The sequence below is a fragment of the Zea mays genome, chromosome 9, assembly GCF_902167145.1.
Source record: "Zea mays cultivar B73 chromosome 9, Zm-B73-REFERENCE-NAM-5.0, whole genome shotgun sequence".
Classification (NCBI taxonomy): Eukaryota; Viridiplantae; Streptophyta; class Magnoliopsida; order Poales; family Poaceae; genus Zea; species Zea mays.
In genome coordinates, this window is record NC_050104.1 from 97,420,424 (window position 1) to 97,432,970 (window position 12,547).

Here is a 12,547-nt window from a genome sequence, read left to right on the forward strand (position 1 = left end):
GCGGCGCCCTGCACTTATATAGCCCAGCATCGCCCTGGCCCTCCGAAACGCGCGCGCAGAGTTCAGGCGAAGACCGCGGGATTCGCATGAGTTTGTTACGGAGTCCGTTTTGCTGTACAGGAGCCCGCCGCGTTGGTTGGAGATGACGATTCTGGACAGTGGGCCCCACACGTAAGCCACATACGTGAACGGCAGTGAGCGTATAGATGGCCAACAGGCCGGCCCGGCACGACCCGGCACGGGCCCGGGGAAGCACGGCCCATCAGCCAACGGGCCGGCCCGGGCACACGGGCTTAACGGGCCGTGCCTAGAGAACCCACGTGCCTGGCCGTTGGCCCAGGCACGACCCTCTGGGCCACTTTTCGTGCCGGGCCAGCCCGCTAGGCACGCTCAAAAAAACGGGCCGTGCCAGCACCAGCCCGTTAGAGATCCTAAACAGCAGAAAACATAGAGAAATTTAACCAAAGTTAAAAAACAGTAGAAAATATAGACAAATATAATAAATGAGCTGTTTTGTGCAATGCTGCCTCATTAAAAACCTTTCTAGGTAAAACTCACCCTTGTGAGAAACCCTAGAAAGGAAAAAAGAGTGCAGCCAGCTCAAAGTTTAATCACTAAGTTTGTATCTGTTACAAATGTATATTACAATACAAAATGACTCTCTCACAACCCAGACAGTATATTTACGCTTACCAACAGATGAGGTACCAGTACCACCATCGATGCTGGTGGAGCCGACCGGAGTATCGGTGGACGTAGCAGGCCCTCCACCAGCGTTGGTCGGATTAGAACTTAGATCGACAGGAGCAGAGGTTAGATCGATACCGAGCAAAGCAGCAGCGTCAGCCTGGATGTCGTCTTCGTCATCTGGGACAAGCCCTGCCGCACGAAGGTCGTCGTTGCCGGTGACCGGATTGACATCGTCATCATCTGCCATGGCGACCTTCACCACGGACGGCCGATCTCCAGCACCGTCCCTCAACGGAGCACGCAGTCGCCGTGCCCGATCTACCCCAGAGGAGGAAGACGAGGCATCAGCAACTGACCTACAAAAGAGCAAAACAGTATACAGTTAGGGTTAGGGTTAGGGTTTACGAAAGATCTAGGGTTAGGGTTAGGGTTTACCTGTGCTACCGGAGCCCGATGCCGGAGAACACGGGGGCCACCCAGACGACACACGACAGACAGAGACCGATTAGAGACGACGGCGAGCTGGGGAGGGCCGGAGGGGAGGACGAGACGACAACACGAACTCACATAGTTCACCGAGAGAGAGAGGGGATTGGATAGGGGAGAGGGGTTAGAGAGGAGCTGGTGGATCGAGGTCACCGGCGTCGGGGACGGGAGCCGAGGTCGCTGGACAGGGGCGGCGCCGCGACGGAGGCGTCGGAGGGGAATCGCCAATCGCCAAGTCAATCGCCGCCGAGTCGGGAGAGAGAGAGAGGGAGCAGGGTGCGAGTGCGAATGCGAGTGCGAGCGGAGGGACTGAGAGGTGGGTCCCATGGGGCGAGGAGGCGAGGAGGTAAGGGGCACGGGCGTCGTCGGCTACGGGCCCCGACCGGGCTGTCCGCGTGGAGCAGGTCGTGCCGTGCCGGCCCACGTGCCTGGCCAGCGGCCCAGGCACGGCCTGCTCCACTGGGCCGTGCCAGCCCGGGCCCATCCCATACGTGCCGGGCCGGGCGCGAACCGGGCCAAAAAAACGGGCCTCGGGCCAGGTTAACGGGCCCGTGCCTCATGTACATCTATAAGTGAGCGCCATGGGCTGAGCGGGGAGAGAAGCTGAGTTGGGCCGGCCGAAGAGGAAAACGGCCCAGCCGAGATTTCTCTATTTTCTCTTTTTCCTTTCTATATTCTTCTCCCATTTATAATCCCTCCCTTTAAATTCAATTCAACTCATGTTATGAACTCCCAAGTTTTCAAATATCAAACACACCCTTTAAGAAAATATAACATTTATTATTTCCAATATTTTATTTATTGTTTTCCTTGTCATTTATTTTAGGGGGAAATAAATGATTTCCTTTAAATTCCCATCCTTTTCTTTTCTGTTCCCTTTTTATTTTCAAATTCTAATTTTTTTAAACTCAAACTTGTTTCACAAATTTGAATACAAATACAATAATTTCATTATGTGGTGCCCATTTTTATTTATTTATTTATTTTGTTATTCGACTAATATAATCCTATTACTTGAACTCGTTAAACTAAAAGGGATCAATTAATCGCCTTAGGTTTCATAATCCCAAAGCATTATCATATAGATATATTTATTCATTATTTTTATTATCGTTTTTTTATATAAGTTTTGGGCCTTACAATACGCATCCAATCCTTAATTAACCTAGGTGGAGCATCACCTGTTCCTAGCCCAAGTCTCGATTTAAGTACTTCCATCCTTAGGATTGTTTTGTGTTCCTTAGGATGAATAGAGAATTATGGGGAACTTTGCAGTAAAATCCCACTATGCTTCATATGAAAATATTCTTGCAGGTAGAAGCCATCCTTCCTCAGGATAACCCCTGAGCTAGGCATTATTGCAAAAGACAACTTCTATCCACAAGATCTAAGCAGGGCTAAGCATTTTTGTAAATCATATTTTGATACTTAAATAGAAGTATCTATAAAGGAATGGATATCAAGGTAGTCAATGCATCAAGTAGTTTCCAAGCAATCCCTATAAACAGGGCTTGCCTTTGTTGCAGTGAAGAGGTACTCGATCCCTCTACCCAACCATCAGTTAGATAGCTCCATCCTCTTGATGAGCAGGCACAGGAGTAGACTCCTCTTCAGAATCTCCTTCTTGGCACTCTACATGAAATGTATGTCCATGAATGCTTATACTCACGCTATGAAAGTGCAACTCGTAAAGAAGACAATATTAAGCACTTCTAACTACACCTTTCCACAAGGTGCACAAAAAGATTAACAAAATAATAAGGGATCTAGTAGCACCAAGAATCCAAAGTCTACACCTTCAAGCTATGACCACCAGTGGACTAGAACACACTAGATTTCATCCAAAGATCAAGATCTCACTTGATAAACTTGGCTCGACTTCCCAAGCTCTAATCCATTCTTGGATTAGGGATTTATCTTATCTATTATGAACCTTGCAAAGCTTTCTGAGCAAATCGCTTACAAACAGCCTCAAACTTTTACCACAAGCTCAAATGACCAAAACAAGTTTACTCAAAAATTTCCATAAGTTTTGGCACTGTACTTTTATTTTTAAAATCCAAACAGTCCTTCCAAGAGCACTTTTAAATCCCTTAATATTTGGTAACCGACCTAAAAATCTGAAAACCAACTTTACCAAAGAGCGTTTGATTTTATACATCCACTAAAATTTGTCCCATGATTTTTAGAATTTTCTATAAATTTTGGCACCATTTCTAATCTCTCAGTTAATAAAAAAGGCAAAACTCAGAACAGTATGGGGCCCAAACTCACTCAGCCGGCCCAACCTCATTCAGACCTCGCCCGACAACTTGATCCGGAGTCATCCCCTACGGTAGAGCTCTAATCAAAGGTACAGGGAGGGAGTACCGGTGACTCACCACGCCTTCAGTGCTCGTGCGAGATCAGTCAGGATCAACATGGATTGGACGACCAGCGATGGAGCTGTCACGTCTGGAGAACGGCGTCGAAGTACGCAGGACCAGACCTAGACAAGGACGAGCAAAGACTGGAGGTTGAAGATGATAGGACATAAGCGGAATCAACGGCGGGTGCAGAGGGCCAAGCTGCTTCGGCGTGAGGGAGCAGGCCACTCACAGGCTGGGAGCGAGCGGGTGGGGAAGAACTACGTAGAAGCTCGCTGCAACACAACTTGGAAATGATCAAGGACAGGGTGGCCGCCGGGGCTAGGGAACAAGGTGAGTAAACGCTGGGGCAGGTGACGACTTGGGGTTTTGCTGGGAGTTTAACGTGGTGAAGCCGTGTAACAGTTGAAGTTGCAGGTGACGTGAGGAATTCTCCTTCCAGGAATATCTATCTCTATTCGTATGAGAGAAAAGAAAAAGAATATGGTAGCTGTTCGGATAAGAAGAAGAGTAGGCGGAGGAGATATTCCATGGAGATAGAGATGCTCTAGAAAACAAAATGGATGAGGAAGGCTGAGAAATAGGCGAGCATGTTGAACCCTAGCCCCAAAACTGAAACAAGTTTTAGTTTCCAACTTGCAAAACATAGGGAATTGGAGGATGATTTTCTTCCAGTTCTAAGTAATGACAGGAAATCAATGCTTAATAAGAATGGTTCTCCGATAATAACTCTTTATATTTGGTGTAATTATCATCCACCAAAACTTCAAGAATTAAGAATTAGAAGGGTCCAAAACTGAGAGGAATATGCGTCTCCTAAAAATTCAGCAAAACTGAATACGTTTCAGATTCTGAACTGAATTCGGCACCAAACTGAACCCTCATTTGTGACCCCTTCGATCCTCACGATTTCGAGCAATACATGCCAACCTTAGTTAATAAAATTTGTTCACAAAATGTAACTTTACAAGTTTACTGCAGGAACCTTAGTTCAAAGGTTCATGGATCAAAAGTTATAGCATTCTAGAGTGGGGTGAATACACTAGGAACCAGTTGCAGCTAACTAAATAAGAGACTGAACACCTCATGTCCAACATAGAGAATTTAGGCACGTTTTACTCAATTTTTGTGCGGCACCAAACAAATCTTTCTTAAGGATATTTGATCACCATTATATGGTCTTCAACTTTGCTGCAGAGATATACCCCAGAACTCCATGGATCAGGCACAAATAAGCTCCAAAGTTGCACCAAAAACACTAAAATTCAGATTTAGTTAGCTGCACTAAGTCTGAAATCCAAATATATCAGCTCCAATTTGGACCACCTTTTCTCCAAGTTCCAAGTAGCTTTAGGGTATGACCTTTAACCAAACTTCCACACCAACATATAATCTTTAAACTTTCTACAGGAATTTCAGTCCAAAACCATATATATTAATCACAACAGAGCTCCAAACTAAGCACTAAAATACTGATTTCAGACTTGCAGTTCTGAATAGACTAAGTCACCAACCACCAGACAGTCAAACTTTGAGCAGCTGTTACTCCACTTTTTATGTGGGATCATGTTCATCATTCTTTAATAAAGTTGTTCACCATTAGGTGGTCTTAACTTCCCCTACAAACACCTCAGTCCAAAACCTTATAGAACAACCACAAATTTTAGATTTCAGAACTGAACCAAATGTAGTTAAAGCACTGTATGTCAGTCCAACCTTGAGCAAGCTCTCTCTCTAACTTTTGTGTAGGATCAAACCAAAGTCACTTAAGGAGACTTATTCACCATCATATTGGCTTCAACTCCTCTACAGACACCATATCCTAAAGCTATCTAGATTTGCCACAAAGATGGTCCAAATTCAGTCACACAACACTGAAATCACACAAAGACTACTGTTACTGGTCTAAAAACTAGGAAACTTGTTAGGTCCACTTTAGACAGACTTTTCATTCAGTTCCAAATGCTTCTATGGTAAAGTGGCTAAAGTAACTTAGTACCCTATTGTAGCTCTTCCACTTTGTTATAATGACCATCTTCCAAATGTTTATAGATCAGAAGTTACATGAGACCAAAGTTGACTAGTTGCTATTATTTTTTAGGAATTCCAATCTGAACCCAAACTAAACTTTTGCAATTAACTCTAAATTTCACCACAACACGGAAATCTCGAAATAGGAAAGTTGTTCGCTTTTCCAAACTCTACAACTTTGGTATATGGACTTTTAGCAGATTCTTACTGAATTTTGAATTCCACTTTTTGGCTAGTTTAGGGTTTCAAATGTGACTCCTTCCCATCTAGTGATTTACCAATCCCAAACAAGTTCTCAACCTCACCTTAGGGCTTTGAAGCTAACCCTTCACCTCAAGTAACTCTTCCACCCGATTTACACTTCAAGGTAAAGTTACTCTGGGTTCTAAGTCTTGCCTTTGATACTTAAGGCTCCAAGTCAATTTGTCACTTGCTCAAAAAATGATCCATTCTTGTTTAGCTTAAACCATGTTTTCATTCGAAGCCCTATACTTTATACAACACATCACACTTATGCAAAGAAAATTTTGACCTAGTGAATGCACTCTAGGTGTAACAAGCAATTTAATGCAAATGATTATGATGACATTGTGAGAGTTTTAGTTATTGTAACACTAGGGGTGTTACAGCGGCTCGGCCAGTTGGTGGGCTGGTTAAGACGGTGGCTAGGGGTTGGCCTGTTTTTTTCTTTTTTTATCCTTATATCCCAAAAATATAAATAAATATATTTTAAAATATTTCTGAAAATTCATAATAATTATACCAAAAATGTTACCATTAAAGTATTTATTTTTGGACCAAAGTTCTCATATTAATTAATTGGGTTTTCATATAAAAGAAATTTTATAAATACAATCATCAATCAATTATGAGCAAAATTATTCTAAAGGTAAATAAGATCAAACAGTTGATTTAAAAAAATTCTTTACTATACTTACTACTATAATTTGAATGCACTATTTTTAGGTTTTGAGGTGTTACAAACCTACCCCCTAAAAGAATCTCATCCTCGAGATTAAGGAACTTCTGAAAATAGATGGGGGAATTCTGCTCTGAGTTCATCTTCTCTTTCCCAAGTAGCCTCATCTTACGAATGATGACTCCACTGAACTTTGCACATGTTGATAACTTTACTCCGAGTAATTCTACTAGATGTTTCCAAAATTCTGATAGGATACTCCAAATAATTCAAATCCTCATTAACGTGTCTACAATAACCCATATGGAATCATAGCCATCGCGAGTACGAGGTAACCCAACTATGAAATCCATACCAATTTCTTCCCATTTCCATTCTAGTACTTTAATAGGTTGTAGCAAACCTGTTGGTCTTTGATGTTATGCCTTAACTCATTGACATACGTCACATAGTGCAACATAAGTAGCAACATAAGTAGCAACATCTCTTTTCAAACCATACCACCAATATTTTTCCTTTAGATCTTGGTACATCTTAGTACTTACAGGGTGTATAGAATAAGCCGAATCATGAGCTTCTCTTAAAATATGTTGGCGCATATGTTCAATTTCTGGTACATAGATCCTCGTTTTAAACCATATTGTGCCTTGTTCATCTTCTGTAAAATCTAGGGCTTTACCCAAACTAATCTGAGTCTTAATTTCTTTAATCTTCTCATCTGATTCTTGCCTTTTACGAATTTCTTGTTCCAAAGTAGATTACACTTCCATAACTATTGCTTCCATATTATTAACGAAGATTAAGTTGTTTCAAAATAAATTTCTTGAATTCTGCGCCATTGCCACCGCGAATCGCTCTCATGGCATTTTTGGGAAACTCATTTTGCAACCTAAGAATCAAATCTCGAGCATGGGTAAAAGCCTCATCCTTCGCCGCTATAAAGAACACCCAAGAATAGCGAGAAAAGTCGTCGACAACCACAATCACATACTACTCCCCCCAAAGAGCAAACCATGGTTGGACCAACATTGTCCATATAGAGCAATTCACCAGGATGAGAGGTCATCACCTTGCTGACCGGGGAATGGAAAGCGGCAACCATTTTGCCATGATGGCAAGGGTGACAGACAAGATCCTTCTCAAATTTCAAATAGGGCAATCCTTGGATTAGGTCAAGTGATCTCAGTCTACACAAAAGATCGAAGCTCAAGTGACATAGCCTCCTATGCCACTTCCAAAGAGAAGAGGAAGGTCCTGCCAACAAACGTCGAGAAGGGCCAGAAGAATGTGAAAAATCAGCACTGAAAAACTCAACCAAAAGGGGAAATCTAACAAACAAGATCCTCATGGGCATCCAAAACCCGAGACAAGCACTTTTTAAAGCGCAGTTCGTAGTCATCCTCAAGGAGTTGCGAAACAGAAAGCAGATTAAAATGCAATTTTGAAACCAAAGCAACATCCTTGAGAAAAAAACTATTGTTCACTCGAACGGAGCCACGAGAGATTACCTTACCTCTCGACTTATCCCCGAATGTGATTTGTTATTTACCAATCACAGACGATTTGTGCGACATTTCAGCACAATTGCAGCACCTCTCCACGAGTTGACAAAGAATGGAGTACCGTTTCGTTGGGGACCAGCACAACAACAAGCTTTTGATGCCGTCAAGTCGAAACTCGCACAAGCACCGCTGCTGCAACTTCCTGATTTTGACAAGACATTTGATCTTAAGTGTGATGCGAGCGGCATTGGGATTGGAGGAGTGCTCATTCAAGGAGGTAAACATGTTGCTTTCTTTAGTGAAAAATTGCATGGTCCAACTCTGAATTATTCTACATATGACAAAGAACTATATGCTTTAGTACGAGTTTTACAAACTTGGCAACATTATCTATGGTCAAAAGAATTTTTCATATATTCGGATCATGAATCTTTGAAGTATCTTAAGGGACAATCTAATTTAAACAAACTTCATGCTAAATGGATTGAATTCATAGGATCTTTCTCTTACATTATTAAGCATAAAAAGGAAAGGATAATGTGATTGATGATGCTTCGCCTAGACGTTATACTATGTTATCCCAACTTAATCATAAAATCTTTGGTTTGGAGACTATAAAGGGATTATATGCTGATGATTTCGACTTCAAAGATGCTTTTGAAAATTGCAGAGAGGGAGGAACTTGGCAAAAATTTATGCTGCGTGAAGGCCTTCTCTACCGTGCTAACAAGCTATGTGTGCCAGTTAGCTCCGTTCGCCTTCTACTCTTGCAAGAAGCGCATGGGGGTGGTTTAATGGGACATTTTGGTGTTAAGAAGACTAGGGATGTGCTGTCCACTCACTTTTATTGGCCTCGAAAGCACCGTGATGTTGAGCGCTACGTCTCGCGTTGAGAAAGGATAGGTTTCCTTTCTCAAATGAACCCACACCAAGTCACGCATGCCCTAATACTCTATGGGTTGTTTGGTTGGGCTATGGCTGTGAAAAAAGCTATTGTGGGCTGTGAGCTGCGAAAAAAGCTGTTTGGGCTATGAAATGCTAAAAAGTTAAAAACTGTTTAGTGAAAATCACTAAAAAGCTAAAAATTATTCCACATATATTTTTATGGTTCCATCCAAAAGCCGCTAAAAGTATGTTCAGAGGTGCTTTTGGTTTTACACTGCGAGAAAGTTAGCTTTTAGAAAAAACAGCTTTCTAGATCCAGCCCTTTGGTTTAGCTTTTGGATTTTAGGGGGCAAAAGCCAAAGTCAAAAGCCAAACCAAACATACCCTATATGGGATACATGACTTGTGGGTAAAGTTGTACCACCTCTGTAGAGTGTAAAACTGATATGTCAGCCATGCTCACGGTTAAGAACAACCTGGACCCTCACATGATAATTGAACTTAAAGATGGAGAACTAAATCGTGATCCGGTGATTTCTACAATGGTTTGCTTAAGTGGTTTCACTTAAGTGCTTTTGAGATATAATCATATACTCATGATTAATTGGGATTTTGGGATAAACTTACAATTAGTAAGTAGGCGTTATTAGTAAGATATTGATCAACTAAAATGCTTACCGCATAACCATAGCCTACCTTGTTAACCTTGCATAATTCTTCCCATTTGCTGAGCCTCGCCATAAGTGAGGTCACCCCTTGCTAAATTTTTGATCAGATCTGATGAGGAAGATTTTGACGATGGTGACGATGAGTACTGAGTCTAGCGACGCTCCGGTCATCTTCCTGTGGAAGATTGCCCATGTTATTTCTGCTATACTTTGATAATATAATGTTTAAGACTCTTATGTCTGGATGATATAATAAAGTTACTATACTCTCTTTTACGCCTTTATTGCATTGTTTTTGATATATTACACTTGTGACGTTAACATATGTGTGGAAAATGGATCCCGGCACACATATGCTATGCATTCGGTTATGCCACTAAAACCGGGTGTGATAGGGTGCTCGGGCGAGGCTCCAAAGTCGACCAGGTCCTCATCTAGAAGGTCACCTTCTTCGACATTTTCCCCATCCATGGGTGTCGGTGTGTCTTTGGATGCCTCCAGGTGAGGCGCAATGGTCCGGATACAAGGGTCGGACGGTTTGCGGTAGGTTCGGACAGTCCGGCTAATGGAGCCAGACTGTCTGCGGTACCTGCAAGGAATTGCACAGACGTTTCTTTGTTTTCTATTTTTGCGGCCACTTGAATTGCTTTGGTGGCCTTTGGTTTCCAACTCTTTTGTGGTGGTGAATATTGTGGATGTGTATCATTGAATATTTTTCTGCCTCCTTTTCTCCGCTCTCCTTTTCTCTCAAGCGCTGCAATTTGCGCTTTTGCAAACGTGTTAGTCCCGATGGGCACCATCGGGGAATTGAGTATTTTGGGTTGGATGTTTTACTAGTTGCTCCTATGTCTTTTTCTTCCTTTGTTTTGGCCGATTCACCAAAAATCATCTACCCCTCGTTATTTCCTTGTATGATGACGTCTATTATGCCTATTTTAATAACGTCTGTGTTGGTTGTCCTTTTGGCATTAGTAGCTTCAATTGTGGACACTTTCTCTCTATGCATCTTTGCTGGATTGGTCGGTCTTTATGGCCGAGTACTCTAGCAATTTTGCTGGAGCTGTTCACGCTGACCAGATTAAGGGGGACTCAATCGGTCTTGCACTAGTGGGGTTAACATGTCAAACACAGATGTTTGTTGTGCCTTAGGCGAGGTGTGGTGGCATCTTGTAAGGGTATGGCGGTACTCCCCACATTTGATTTGGGATATATGGTGTTGTTGGGGGTCTGCTTCGTCGCCGAAGGTCCCATAAGGGTAACACCTTCGGAAGATCGACACAGAAGCAAAGCCGAAGCTACCAATCAGAGAGCTTCGTAGCGTACTTCCAGATGCACCGACTTAAAGATGAAATGACCAATCGGCCCATGATAACTTGTATTATGATTGTAATCATTTGTAAAGGGCATGAATGTACTTTCTCACAGGCTGTGTCCTATGTCTATAAATAGATGAACAGTGCCCCTGTACTGTTCACACGGTCTGGTATTCGCTCGTGTGCCACGCTCGAATTTTTGCCTTCTGTCAAGCCGAAGGTACAAATGTAATTAAATATTGTCTCATCTATTCAAGATTATATAATGAAGATATGTGAATGATGTTATATGATTATTCATGTTATCTTTCATGTTTCATATGCTTTGTCTTTCATTGACGTATACTGTGATGATGAAGGTACGCCCTTCATGACCTTCGTCCGAAGATCGTTATATCCTAAGGGAAATAATGCTTCGAAGGACGAAGGACATTAACATTTAATATTTTGTGTTGCCTTGTTCTTAACTCATAGCATTTGATAACAAGTCTCCAACATTGGCGCCCACCTCCGGTGAACTCACTTCCACTGTTGAGCTGATGGCTTCGTTCAACAATCAAGCTGAAGTTGCTTCGGCCACGAAGCTGGTGCTCCCGATAACAGGCAGTTCATGCTCAGAACTGACCAACAAGAAGCAGAAGAAGGAGGCTCAGAGAAGGGTACAACATGTTGGGGTGCAGGGACCCTTCATCAAGTCAAAATAGTCCCACATCCTAATCACCTTCTCCCAGGAGGACCTTCAGCTCAAGGATTACCCTCACAATGATGCTATGGTCATATCTTGTGTCATCAAGGGATTTCTGGTCCACAATGTTCTGGTTGATACAGGCAGTGCAGCGGATATCATATTTGCTAAGGCCTTCAGACAGATGCAAGAGCCAGAAGACAAGATTCATGATGCTACACACCCTCTTTGTGGCTTCGGAGGAAGGTAGATTGCAGCACTCGGCAAAATCACGATGCCAGTGACCTTCGGCTTCATCCACAATACAAGGACTAAACAGGTTGTGTTTGACATTGTTGATATGGAATACCCCTACAATGCAATCATTGGTCGTGGGACACTTAATGCTTTCGATGCAATGCTTCATCCAGCATATCTATGCATGAAGATACCTTCGGAACAAGGGCCCATTGCTGTTCATGGGAGTCAGAAAGCCGCTAGAAAAGCCGAAGGAAACTGGACAGACTCAAAAGCGATCCACAATATAGATGGAGCCGAAGCTTGTGAGCAGTACAAGTACAGAAGAGAGAAGGCTGCTTCGGCTGATCAGCCGAAACCCATGCTTTTGTGTGAAGACATAGGAGAGCAGAAGGTACTGCTGGGGTCTCAACTATCTGAAGAGCAGGAGAAAACTTTGATAAGGTTTTTATTCAACAACAAAGATGTTTTTGCCTGGTCGGCCAATGATCTCTATGGTGTCAACAGAGACATCATTGAACATTCACTCAATGTCGACCCATCCTTCAGGCCAAGAAAGCAAAGGCTTCGAAAAATGTATGATGATAAAGCCGAAGGTGCTCGGAATGAAGTAAAAAGACTTCTCAGTGCTGGTGTTATTAGAGAGGTAAAATATCCAGAGTGGCTAGCCAATACTGTTATGGTGAAGAAGGCCAATGGCAAATGGAGAATGTGTATTGACTTCACGGATCTCAACAAGGCCTGTCCAAAGGACGAATTTCCATT

At 42.7% G+C, this 12,547-nt stretch overlaps 1 long non-coding RNA gene across 1 annotated transcript; it reads right to left on the reverse strand.

The window, feature by feature from the left end:
• Positions 1-497: 497 nt before the first annotated feature.
• On the reverse strand, positions 498-3,992 carry LOC109942368 (uncharacterized). The gene is made up of 4 exons (XR_002265132.2): positions 3,775-3,992; positions 3,558-3,664; positions 1,126-2,808; positions 498-1,046 (listed from the first exon to the last, which is right to left on the reverse strand). It is a non-coding gene; the product is annotated as an uncharacterized lncRNA (long non-coding RNA).
• Positions 3,993-12,547: the final 8,555 nt, after the last annotated feature.